The sequence below is a fragment of the Triticum aestivum genome, chromosome 3A (genome assembly GCF_018294505.1).
Source record: "Triticum aestivum cultivar Chinese Spring chromosome 3A, IWGSC CS RefSeq v2.1, whole genome shotgun sequence".
Lineage (NCBI taxonomy): Eukaryota > Viridiplantae > Streptophyta > Magnoliopsida > Poales > Poaceae > Triticum > Triticum aestivum.
The window spans coordinates 26,556,210-26,570,232 of NC_057800.1; the positions used below are offsets into that span (position 1 = coordinate 26,556,210).

The window sequence follows — 14,023 nt, forward strand, 5'->3', positions numbered from 1 at the left end:
AGACAAGGACACACATGTGCATCAAACACGGTTGCACCAGCCTTCGCCATATGTGGCTTTTGGTACCACTATATGTGCCCCTTCCAGATGGAAGAGAATTAGGATTCGGTTCCTACGCAGTGGCCGAACCAAGCACCCGGGCAAATCAGGACATCCTTTTAGCAACAACACAAAGAAGGAGGGATAACAACATCAAAAAATCATATCGACGACGAGGAAGAAGACCTCCACACAACCACCACCCACCTGAGGACCAACCCGGCCAGTGCCAGTCAACCTCTAGACACCATAGCCCACGGCCTCGACGAGATCCGGGGATCCTCCACCCCGCTGGCTCCTAGATGATTGCAAGAGCCCCCTCCCTCAACCGTGAACGGAGCCTAGGGAAACTTATTCCGATGCGATGCCATCGTGACAGCCTGAACAGCGACTCCTTCAACCCTAACCCTACTGAGAACACACCCGACGGACAAATCCGAGGTTCCTCCTCCCTCCCGCCACCGGAGCAGCTGACAGAGGGAGATGAAACTAGTGGTGGCGCAGACGGCACGCAAAGGGACCCGCTAGGCTCCTGTTTGCCTGGCTAATCCTAACTGCTCGAGGAAAAGAGTTATACAACTTTGATTTTTTGTATCATCTCCATCCGAGGTCGTATGCAAACTCGGCAGTCAAAACATTACAGCACATCAGATACCCCATTTTGCCGAGCTTTAATATTATTTTCTGTTTTGTCAATGTTAAAGAGTGCCAAAAGGGCCTATGCGGCATTCTTTTCAGCATTTGCCGTTATAGATAATCCGCTAGCATTTGACGCAACCGAGTGGTTAGTTGACTGGCTATAGAATCTATGTATAACTGTGTCGGGCGAGAACTGCAAGCCATCCTTGAGCAAAGACGCGTCCTCTTTCTGAGATGCCTTCTTCTTCTTCATGCTATTAGCCCGACAGTCTCCGTCCCTGACGCAAGTCAGGATCTCCACCACCTCCTTGATCGACGGCCTCAGATCCCTCTCCAGCTGCAAGCACTAGAAGGCCACCTCGGCGACGCGATCGATTGTCCTCTTCGTTTCGGGGTCGGTGTCGTAGCCGAGCTCTGGATCAATCAGCTTAACAACTTCATGGTTCTGAATCCTGTTGAGAGCCATGTTCGCCAGGTTGATCTCACTGTGGCTCCTGCTCATGTCCACAGCAGGTTTCGATGATATCAGCTCCACTAGCACGACACCGAAGCTGTACACGTCACTCTTGTCGGTCAGCTTGTAGCACTGGTGGTACACTGGGTCGACGTAGCCCGGTGTGCCCTGTGGAACAGTCGACACATGGGTAACCTCAAGCGGAAACAGGCGTGACAACCCAAAGTCTGCAACTTTGACATGGAAGCTGTTGTCGAGCAATATGTTGGTTGTCTTCACATCTCGGTGTATGATCTCAACCGCATGTAGGTAGGCTAGTGCTTCAGCCGTTTCTATGGCAATGTTCAGCCTTAGAGGCCATGTGAGCCCTCGTTCCACCGAACGGGATCCGTGAAGATGGTCCGCAACCGTGCCATTTGCGATGAACTCGTACACTAGGAGAAGGTCACGGCTCATACGCGACGTACATCCATATAAGATGACAAGGTTCTGGTGGAGCAGGCGCGAAAGGATGTCAACTTCATTCAGGAACTGCTCAACCCGTCTGTAGTTGTTCTTGTAAAGGCGTTTCACCGCAACTACTCTCCCATCCTTTAGTTTTCCTGAATGAAAAAAAGTTCAAAGTTGTAAAGCATACAGTTCAAATATTCAAAGTTGTAATTCATTTGCAATTTGAGGTGTTAAGATTCACAAGCAACAGGTTCGGCAAACATGTGTTTTACCTTTGTAGACAGTACCAAAACCACCATCACCAAGCTCCCTTGAAGCACTAAATCCATCAGTAGCCACTTCGAGTTCCTCGAAAGTGAAGATATGAGGAGAACAATCCAACTCAAGGTCTTTACTGTATGACGTCATTGAAGATCCACTTCGCACGAACTCATTTGAAGCTATAGCTTGTTTCCTCTTCTTGCGTTTGTACCAGACAAAACAGCTGAGACATGCCATGAGTACAGCACCACCTAGTCCTGCTCCAACTGTCCACAGAAACAATATAACACATTAGCAATATGAATCAACCAAGGGATCTGGCTAATTCTCCATCATGAGATTTCACCTCTTGTTCTCCATATTCGGGTACAATATGGAGCACAGGAAATAAGAACCGAAGAAAAGATGGGACGAGCAGCTTGAGAGTTGAATGACACTCACCTATTTTAAGAATCGTCCCCGTTGCCATTTTACGGCGCCCTGCATAAGAAGAGTCTGTAAATATTTGTTCTTTTTTGCGGGGAGAGTCTGTAAATATTTTGAACATTATGAAGTAATAAACAAGTACAGTAGTCGATTGACAAATGAAAGGAACTTTTTGTAATATGAATCGGCATTGTCATGATAACTTTGCCAGCTTCTATGTAAAGCCAAACTCCCTTTCCTCTGACTGGTTAATGAGGAAAATCCAGCAACAGCTGGATTTCAGATTTTTAATTCAAGGTGGTAATATATTTGAAGAAAATAAATTCATAGAAGCCACAGTCAAGACATTCAGATCGTAAAAGTGGTGCGAGAAATAACGGATTCATACATTTGCATTGATTCAGGAGAAATTATCAAAATGTAAGCCAAAATCTAACAGCAATGTAACTGTTATATCATAGTTTTCCTGAAAACAAACAGAGCTGATAAGATGGTTGCGTTGAAACAGCTTGGTGCCTGGTACCCTATATTTGGTTCCTTTGGTCATCTCTCCAGACAAAAAAAGACAATATGTATTAACTTAAGGGCCGTAAGCTTTCATTATGCTTGGTAATACCGGTAGGATCACGCCACTCTTTTGCACTGCTTAATACTCCCTCCGTTCTAAAATAGATGACTCAACTTTATACTAACTTTAGTCTAAAGTTGGGTCATCTATTTTGGAATGGAGGGAGTATTATGCAGTGCAACACTCAGTTACCAAGTGCATCAACACCTCTAAGTACCCACTGAAACTACCACGTGACACATGTTGTAAGCAATCCGAACAATTCCAAAAAAAATGGTACCCACCGAAACTACCTACAGCGTTCAATTCAACTTTGCACCCCTAACGAATTCAACAACAAACAGTTGCAATATATTGACTTCCACATGTCTGAATTTTGAAACTCGAACCAGGGCATAGAAAAGTACTAAGCGCGTCGATCGGCAATTCCTTCCAGGAGTAGTTTACTTGGAACGAAACCAGGAACACGTTACCGTCGGCTCGGCATCTTTGTTGAATAGCAATGCTTAATAAATCTCTCAATCAGTGGACTGACTTCACTAACTACCAAAAACAAAACAGTAATCTGCAGGAGCTCCAAGAAACCAAGCAAGCACCCAAGAGTTGAAACCACAATATCCGTGTCCAATCAGCATTCTAAGTTCCTCCTACCAACAGCGACGTAAAACGCAGTAAATTAATCTGTTCTTGAGAGCGATTCAATGTCAGATGCAGCATCAAAATTGCTACCTACGTCGCCACTTCTGAATTCACTCAAATAAGTCACTTCTGAATACCAGCATTACCTTTGCTCGTCCAAATTGCTACCTACGTCGGCATTTTTTATAGTCACTGAATCGGTCACTGGCACTAGAAACTTTGAGGGGAATGAATACCAGCAACGGATTAGCTTGATCAAAGAACTAGTGATTGACTAGGCAAAATCATGGTGGCGCTGTCAGTTAATTTTGGTCAACTCACCGCACTTCTCGGGGTGGGCGACGCCGGAGCAGTTGCAGGAAAACCCGGTGCCGTCGCCGGCGTACCTGCACTGCCCGCCGCTTGCCTCACACTCGGGGCAGTCGTCCGACGGCACCGTCCACTCTAGCAGGAACCCTTGCCTCATGCTCTGGACATAGTCGTCGTCGCCGTCCGGAAACCCAAGAACCGGCACGACGGAGAGGTTGCAGGCCGGCGGGACAACGCCCGGTTCGAGGTGGCTGCCATATCCCCCGCCGAGGCGGTAGAAGGACCCGTCGGCGCAGCGCGTGCGGTTGAACGCCTGTGGCTGCTCGGTGCAGTTGTAGAGGACGAGCACCTCCCGGTTCTTCCTGCTGATGGTGTAGGGCCCCAGCCCGAGGCCCAGCGAGATGTTGAACCACCACGGCGGGCAGCCGGCGCGGGGCGGGACGAGGAGGTTGTGGTTCACGGCGACGAGGGAGGAGTTCTCGGCGAAGACCCGGGCGACCTGGTATTGCCCGAGCATGGAGCGGCTGAGGAACGCGTGGGTGCCGTTGCACTTGAGCTGGAAGGACGGGGACCCGCACGGCGGCCGGCCGCCGCCCTCCTCCAGCCAGAACGGGTAGGTGATGTTCAGGTCGCCGCATGTCTTGGGCGAGCAGGCGGCGCCGGCCGGCGACGGCAGCCGGAGAAATGAAGCGGAGAGCAGCAGCAGGAGGAGGAGGGGCTGGAGCGGCGGCATGGATTGGAATATTTGGGGATGGGAAGCGGAGCGGCTGACTAACCGGAGCGGGCGAGGACGAGGACTAAGTTAACGAGAGCAACGGCCAACGGGACTGAACGGATGGCGGGATGTGCGACTTTGAAGCAAGGTTTTGGATCCCGAGCGAACCTTTTTTCTCGTGGGGCATCGGAATTTGCGGTTACCACGGTAACCACGAAATTCCGGAAAAATTTCGCACGAAATTTCAAATCAAATTTTGAATTCAAATTTTTTTGAAGTAGATATAGATAGGTTTATCAGTCCTACATATCACTAACGCTTTTCTGGCCTAGTGGCTATTCGGCAGCAGCTACCACCTGTGTAGAAGTCCCGTGTTCGAACCCTGGTCGCCCCACAATTTAGCAGTGTTTTTTAACTTTTGCATCCTCAAAAAGAAAAATAAAAAGTGGTTGGATAAGAGATGGCCTGTATTTAACTATGCTGTGAGTGTTTGAATTCAAAATTTTCAAATTATTCAAATTTTTTTGCTCGGTATGCATAGTTCTCGAGGGGGGCGGTAAACGCGGTAACCGCGCGAGATCTCGGAATTTTGCTCGGTACCCAAAACAGTGCTTTGAAGATGAAGGACAGTGGCCATGGCGGCTTGACCGGTCAGAGTCAACCCGCTATCTGTTTTCCATTAGCATTATTTATTTATTTTGGTATATCGCCTTGATTTGTGGGATGCCGTTCCAGAGCGGCAATGCATGCCATGGCTGGGGACGGCGACGGCGACGGCGACGGCTTGCCAACCCGCCATTAATTTTGCATCGCCCATAGATAAGGAAGCTCAAGCTGAGGCCAGATCGATTCCTAGGAACTCGATAAAAAAAGCGATCAATTCAACGACTGAACTCACCGTTGTTGGCACTCGGCGGCTGCCATGTCAGGAGGAAGCCATCCCTGATGAGCTCCTCGTAGTCGCCGGCATTCACCTCTCCGGACGCCCCGAGCACCGGCACGGCGGTGGCGGTGCAGCCCTCCAGAGCGTAGCTGCCGTTGATCCCGCCCGTCTCGTTGTACCACCCTCCCGCGCGGACAAACGTGTTGTTCCGGCACACCGTGTCCACCAGCCCCGCTCGGCGCATCGTCCGCGGCGCCGGCCGCTTCGTGCAGTTGTAGAAGACGAGGTTCTTGTTGAGAGGGCTGATGGAGAACGGGTGTCCGACTTCCGTCGCCGGAGAGATCGAAGTCGCCGAGCTTGTGGACGTCAGAGACGAGCAGGGAGCCGTTGCTGTAGAAGATATCCAGGATCTGTAACCCGTACTCGGGCTCGTAGTACCCGAGGTAGGGGACGTCCTCCTTGCAGTGGACCTGGAACCCAAAATGCGCGCACCGGTTCTCCTCAGAGCCATGGACGACCCCGAACGGGATGGAGACGGCCAGGTTGCCGCATTTCCCGGGCGCGCATCCGCCGGCATCCGCCGCCGCGGCAAGCATCGGGGAGACGACGACGGCCAAGAGAAGGAGGAGGCAAGGCCCGAGCCATGGGAGGACCATACGAGAGGGAGGAGGATGATTCCTTCCGATCGAGGACGACAGTGGGCAACGCAGTGCGTAGGATATTTCTCTTGGCACCAAATGGATAGAGAATAGTACTAGGAACGAACTGCGATATCCATGGTACGAGCGAGAGGATATGTGATATGAGGAGGGGGGAGTCGGTGAGTGACAAAGTTTGACAAAGTGTGAGTGGTGTGCCGGAAAGTTTGACTGCAAGGCAACCAAACGTCCACACACGCACGAGAACTCCACCATCCCCGGTCGTGGTCGAGCAGTGATGCGACCGGACCGGCCAGGATGATGCCTTCCATTCCACTTGTGTTCATGAGCGTGTGCTAATCTAACTAAACTGGTACTGCCCACTTGGAGTAGTTTACTTTGCAGGCCACATCAACTAGTACTAGACTATTTAGTTGCCGCTCTTTGTTTACAGAAAAGAGCACAAAGCACCCGGGCTCTGAACTTGAACCCATGAAACATCTACTACTACGTACGTACTCTAGTTAATTACTCCCTCTCGTTTAGATCACTATTTCCTTATGGAGGGAGTATATGGGTGGACACAAGGAGAGTGCAAAGGTCGGCCGGAGTTTCTATTAGTGAAAACCACGCGTCACATTTAGGTAACAGTCAAAAGTTAACAATCAGTTACCGGGTCCAAACGGAAACGGGATAGAAAGATAGACAGGCACTGCCAAACTAACCCACAGACTAATTAACAGGAAATAACAGATGTAGGCGAGAGTAGTCTGCCAAACTAACCCGACCGTCACTCGTGGCTACCACGAGGCCAGCACCATAATCCACTCGCTTGCCAGTACACATAAGCCAAATGCATAGGGGACCTACGGAAGACGATGGAGAGGATGACACTAAACCAGCGAAAAGCCAATTGCATGGCACCAACGAACCAAAGATAGATGCAATGAACCGGGGAAAATCTAGCTAAAACATATGCTGGCCAGGCTATGGTGAAGTGGGCGCACTACGTCCTGGGCGATCGAACATATGCGTTGCTCGTAACTGATACGGATGATTGCAAAGCCGTAGCCTCCGGGTATTTTTTTTTCGAAAAGGGCGCTTTATTACTTAAAAGATTTAAACATTACACCCGGCCTCTGCATGACTAAGATGCACACAGCCAAATAAGATCCTCTCACAAAAAATAAAAATAAAAAGGCGAATTACAACGAAACATGTAAAGTCCGTATAACGCCTAATATGGAGGGGGGCCAATCCTTAGATCATGCTGCCACCCATGTTGGGTAAAAGTATCCCTCGCCGTAGCCTCCAATCGTGTACACACCTGAGGAACCACATGAGTGGTGTTGTTAAACTGGAGCTCCGTAAAACTGGAGTGGTGTTGTTAAAGCAAATGACCTCCAAATCTGAGGAATCCGCCACGTTATCCCTGAGCCAGAATGGGCCGGAGATGCTCATGTTGCCGCATCTCTTGGCCGAGTCCGAGCAGCCTTCTCTCTGTTCCCTAGCCGCGGTGACCACGAGTATCAGCGGTAGCCACAGGGCCCAGAAGAACCAGCGGCCCAAAGCCATAGCAGTGGAGGATTAGGAAGATTACAGTGAACAGCAAAGGGGGTCCTTGGCTGGAAGGGTGGTCATAGACTACGCACTAGAGGTACGAGAGAACGATATATGGGGACGCTCGGCGAGTGAGCGGTGAACGATTGACTGGAAAACTGGGGCAAACGATCATCGTCCACAAATATAATTCCCCGAGTGACCTCTTTGACTGGTAAGCCATGACGTGAAAGCTTCTGGTTTCCCCTTTGACGGGGTAAGCCATGACCGCGACCTCCATGGCCCCGTGATGTGACTGGAACCAAGATGCTTCGCATGATCATTTTGGTTCCGGCATCTTTTTGAAAAAAAAAAATCTAACCTTGGTACAACTTTCACATTTGGCACGTTACGGGTTAGGGCATCCTCAACATCGACCCGCAAACCTCCCGCATCAGTCCGGATCACAGAAGCCACCTGACGCGGTCCTGTATTAGTCCACGGCGCAGTTCGGACACGTTTTCTCCCACAAATTGGAGACAAATGTGGAGGAGGTTTGCGGGAGTCCGGACTGCTATCGTGCCCACAAAAATCCCACCCCTTCCGCGTGCGCTTCGCGTCCGTCGCCAGATTTATAGAAATAATAAATGAACAATTCGAATTTTAAAAGAAAAGGTCACTCAATAACCGGCTTTCTACGGAGGGAGAAGATGCTACGAGCGCGCCAGTTTTTCTTCTGTTTTTTCTATTTTTGAGATTTGATTTTTCTTCTGATGGGACGGGCCCTCACGCGGCAGCTCTACATGGGCTGAGCCTAGAGCTCATTAGACAGACTATCCATTGCATAAAACGATGAATAATTTGTCTAAAAAAACGATGAATAATAGCACCCACCATTGTAGGCCAACATGGTGCAATTCAGCCGAAAGTCCCGAAAAATAAACATTAGCCACTACTAGGGAAAAGCTTATACACAGGATCTTACCAGCAGCGAGGTTTAAATTAGAGCGCTGCTGCAATGTAGCAGTGGCGCGCTCCGGCAGTACACGCTGCTGAAATAAGCGTAGCAGTAGCGCGCCTCCTCTAAGCCGCGCTACTGCTATAATTCCCACGACCCCGCCGCAAAGCTAGTTCTAGCAGCAACGCGTTAACTCGGACCGCGCTACTGCTAGGTAGTTTAGCAGTAGCGCGTTTGCCTTTAGAGCGCTATTGCTAAAACTAGCTATCTCCCACCCCCACGCTCTGCTCTATCCGATCCACACTCACACTCACACTCACTCCCCATCAACCCCCCCCCCCCCCCCCCGCGCCGTTCCTCCCCCGCCGGCCGCCGTCGCCTACCCCTCTTCCCTCTGTGCCGCCGTCAACTCCTCCTCCTCGCTGGACTCGGTACCACCCTCCTCCTCCGTCCTCCCTCGACTCGCCGTCGGCCGGCCCCTCCTCGCTCCGCCTTCCTCCTCCGTCCTACTCTCTTCTCCCTCCTCGAGTCGCCCCTCCTTCTCCCTCCTCGAGTCTCCCCTCCTTCTCCCTCCCCCTGCTACATTTTTATTTAGTAGGCTAGTTCATATGCAACATTTTAATTTAGTTGATTTAGTAGGCTAGTTGATTTAGTTGATTTAGAACATTTTGATTTAGTTGATTTAATAGGCTAGTTGATTTAGAACATTTTGATTTAGTAGATTTAGTAGGCTAGTTGATTTAGTAGATTTAGTAGGCTAGTTGATTTAGTATGCTAGTGGATTTAGTAGGCTAGTTGATTTAGTTGATTTAGTATGCACCATTTTATTCTTATTTTTTCTATACATGGATAGGTAGATGTTTTTTTTTGTAATAAGTTATTTTTTTGGCAAAATGTAGGTGCCAATTTAGTTAAATTTTCCACTTGTTTTTTTATCAATTATCTTAGGCAATAGGGACCAAATTAGATGAAATGTCTTGGTAGGTGGTACCCTTATTTGGTAGATTGTAGGCAATATGTTACTAGATCTTAGGATTATAATTGTCCATCAAAGTGCTTCTCGCGGAAGAACCAAAAATATCACATGCTACTGTTTTTCTTTTCTGTGAAGTGGATCGTTAATCCTTTGCTCATATTGCTTTAGGAAAATGGCGCCACCACCACCACCACTATGTCGACTGTGCAAGTCAAGGTGCACCAGCAGCCTTGCAACTGGCAAGCTGTTCGGCATCTATTTCCAGCCGAGTTTTCGTCATGCGGCGGTAAGAAATTAGATAAAATGTAACAACTATTTTATTTTTAGTGTTGGCATTACTGCATTGTGTCATTTTGCTTTTTTTACACAGATCGTCCCATGCAATGTGAGGTTGAAATTCAACAAGCTGACCGGAGACACTGTGACATTTGAGGCTCCTGGGGGACCGTACACTATGGAGGTTGAGAAAGGACGCAATATGTCACAGATTGGAGGAGATGGATGGGCCCGTTTCCTCGCCCACATGCGTCTTATTGGTGGTGAGTTGATCAGCTTCTCCTTCAGAGCGGAAAGACCCAAGCTGGTTGTCATTTATCTCAACCTGGTGGAAGATGATGAACAAGACAAAGATGATGAAGATGACGAAGATGATGAAGATGACGAAGATGATGAAGATAATGAGGACCCACTCGATGAAGATGATGAGAACCCACTTCATGAAGCCATCATAGCTCAAAGAATGAGCCTGAGCGAGGAGGAGGTGTGCAACCTATGGGACATAATTCCGCCACATGATGACTTTGTCGGGGTGCCATTCGTGACCCGCCTGACAGTTACCATGGTCGATCGGCATGAAATGGTATGTTATACTAACTGTAGTAATTTGATGATATATATATATATATATATATATATGCTTTATTGTTATACTTACAAATGCAAATTATTCGATGATATGCTTAGTGAATCCGATGATATGCTTAGTGTAGAGTCCAATGATATGCTTTGTGGAATCTAGTCGATGATATGCTTTAGTGTAGAGTCTGATCACATGCTTATTAGTAGAATTCATGATTAATTAGTACAAATGCGTAGTACTGTGTCTTTTGATAGTGTAGAAATCTAGACTTAATAGAAATATATTTGCAAGAGTATGTGCGAGGCTATTTATTAATTGATATGTTTTTCTTATTCAGAAATTGCCAAAGAACCTATCTGTGAGTTGTGGTATCGAGCCTGATGAAGAAGGCTCAGCTGGACTACGCCTTACCGCAAGGGTCTCCGTCACCACCTGTACTTAACGCATGGACACAGACGGTCGCACACACTTAAACTCGGTTGGGTGAAAGAGATTCCTCGTTGGCAAGAATCTCCGTGTTGGGCAGGCCATCCTAATTACTATCAGGAACACCCACCGTCCAGGCTTGAGGATGATGATCGTCGTCGATATCAGCTAGAACTACATATGTGTGTGTGGCTATATCATCTAGAACTACATATGATGATTGTCATCGATATCATGTAGAACTACATATGATGATCGTCGTAGATATCATCTAGAACTACATATGATGATCATCAGTCGATATCACCTAGTACTGCTTGAGGATGCATGTTGAGTATATATGAAATTGAACTAAAACCACAACGAGTAATTTGGAACTGAGGGAATACTACCTAGTACATATAATGCTTTATGAAATTGATATCTAGTAGTACCTAGTATCTGAAAATTGCAGTTTATTGGAGCTGAAACGGGGTGAAAATGGTAAAAGATATAGCAGTAGGGCAGGGCTAGGAAATCGCTACAGCTATCTAATAGCAGCGCGTTCCGGAAAAGCGCTGCTGATATAGTCAATAGTAGCAGCGCGGGTATAGATCGCGCTACTACTAACAGTTAGCTGTAGCGCCTTATTGGTAACGCTGATAGCCTGAAAACCCGTGCTACTATTAATGAGCCCACAACTATATATGTCCGAAAGTCTACTTCTGAATGGGCTCTCACTGGATTATACTCAGGAACAAATGAACGAAGCCAATTTCGGCCATAGACTTCAAAAGCTCCGAGTTCGGCTAACCATGCAGAAGCCACTCATTCCCAACTCCGAATACTCTGGCCTGGGAAGGAGAAAGGAGACAACGGCACACACCATACTGCCAAGATATAGTAGTATAAGTGATCCGGATATATCTAACTAAAACAAAGCATATATGTCATAATTTGACTAGTATAGGCAAGCCGCCCCACGATCAACTCAACCTTATCCTCGTTTGGCGGCTAACATGATTGATTGATTGCTTTGCTTGGTTCGATATGGGAAATCCAAGCTAGCTAGCCAGGAAGTGTCGTTCACAAAAAAAAAGCTAGCCAGGAAGTGGATTAAGGACATGATTTGACGGGTGAACTTACGTGGAGGGTGGAGCTCCCATGTCAAGAGGAAGCCATCATTGATGAGCTGCTCGTACCGGCTCGCGTTCGCCTCGCCGTCTGCCCCAACCACCGGCGTGACGGCAGCGTCGCAGCCCTCGTAGCTGCCGTAGCCGCCCGTCGACGGCTTGGCAGATATTGGGAGCGTGCTGTAACAAGTAGCGCTTGCCCAGATCGACGGCGTGCAGGCTGCGCTCCTCGTAGGAGATGTTGAGGATTGCAAAGCCCAAACTGATGGCTGCAGAGTTCAGTATAACTGGAGTAGTACGGTTCTCAAGGCAGCTGGCCTCGAATTCCGGGTAACCACATGATCTTCCCGTCTCCCAGTCGGGGAGCCAGAATGGGTGAGAGATGGTGGTGTTGCCGCACTTCTTGGCTGAGCCCGAGCACTGCTCGGCTGCAGCCACCGTGAGCATCAGTGGTAGCCACAGGGCCCGGAAGAACCAGCAGCCCGAAGCCATATGAGCAGAAGACTTGAAAAAATTGCAGCGAAGCAGCAAATGGGATATTGGCTACAAGTATGAGACAATACGGTGGTCTAACCAGTAACCAGGAACGATATATGGGGACGGACGGACGGCAGAATGAGTGGTTCAAATTTGAATAGAAAACTGGTCGTCCACAAATACGCCGAGTGATCCCTTTGACTGGTAAGCCATGACTTGCAAAATTTCAGGGTCCTCCTTTGACGGGGTAAGCCATGACAAACGCCAGCATATGGCCCCGTGATGTGACTCAAACCAAGATGCTTAGCCTGCTCATTATGGTTTCGGCATCTTTGTGCTCTTGTCTTCTATCTGGCTACTCCCTCCGTGTAAGAGTGTTTTTGACACTACAATATAAGGCACTGTAGTGTAAAAACCGCTCTTATATTACGTGACAGATGGGGTAGAATCTGATCTCGGTACAACTTCACACTTGGCAGGTTACTCCTTACTGTATCCCATAGAAAAAAAGTTCTATAGCATGATTAGTCAGTGGGTTTCGTATTTTTTAGAATTTGCGTTTAGAAGGGAGAATTCGAGTTAGAACATGGAGTTCACATATTTTATTCAGATTTTTTGGGGGGAACAAATTACATTCAGATAGATATGCAGTTCAGATTGGCTAGTTTATGGAAAATCATTTCTATTCAGAGTCATTGGAAGGCAACGGCCAAGGGCTACGGTTCAAAACCCGGATAGCGGGCTACGTTGGCCGGATTCCACCATTGTAGGCAATTCTAATTCACCACTCATTGCAAGAGATTGTCGCTAAATCGCACGGGGGCGAGCGTGATGGGCCAGCTCCAACTTCGGCACGAGCCTTGGGCGGTTCTTGGTGGTTTTTCAAGTTAGTGTCTTTTTTATGATTAACATTGGTTTCCTTCCATTTTTATTTTTTATTTGTATTTGCTGTTTTTCATTCTTAGGCTTTTTTTTTCTTTTTCAAATACATGAACATTCTTAAATTCATGAACGTCTGAAATATCATAAGCATTTTTAAAAATCCATGATTTTGACAACACATGAGCATTTCAGAATTCAGTAAACTTTTAAAAACATCATGAGAGTTTCTGAATCCTTGAACATATTTTAAACTTTGTGAGTACTTTTTAATTTATAAAATATATATAAATTTTGGGCACATTTTTAGAAATAATAAATAAACAATTCGAATTTAAAAACCAAAAGTTACTCAATAACCGGTTTTCTATAGAGGGAGAAGTAGCTGGGAGCTTGCCAGTTTTTCTTCTGATGGGACGGGCCCTCACATGGGTCGAGCATGTTGCACGTGGTGCAATACAGCCGTATGTTTCGTGAAATAAACATTACCCCACAACTCTATATGTCTGAAAGTCTACTTCTGACTGGGCTCTTACTGGATTATACTCCTTAAGAAGTGAACGTAGTCAATTTTGGCTATAGACTTATTTAAAAAAAAAATAGCCATGGACTTCAGAAGTTCAGGCTAAACTATCCAGAAGCCACTCGTTCCCAACTCTGAGTACTCTGGCTTGGGACGGAGAAAGGAGACGACCGCACACACTTACAGGAGAGGTGTAACTAACACAGGGTTTGCATGCCACCATGCTGCCAAGATATACTAGTATAAGAGATCT

General features: G+C 47.5%; 1 pseudogene; it reads right to left on the reverse strand.

Moving 5' to 3' along the window:
• Positions 1-584: 584 nt before the first annotated feature.
• On the reverse strand, positions 585-6,291 carry LOC123059983 (LEAF RUST 10 DISEASE-RESISTANCE LOCUS RECEPTOR-LIKE PROTEIN KINASE-like 1.2; annotated as a pseudogene).
• Positions 6,292-14,023: the final 7,732 nt, after the last annotated feature.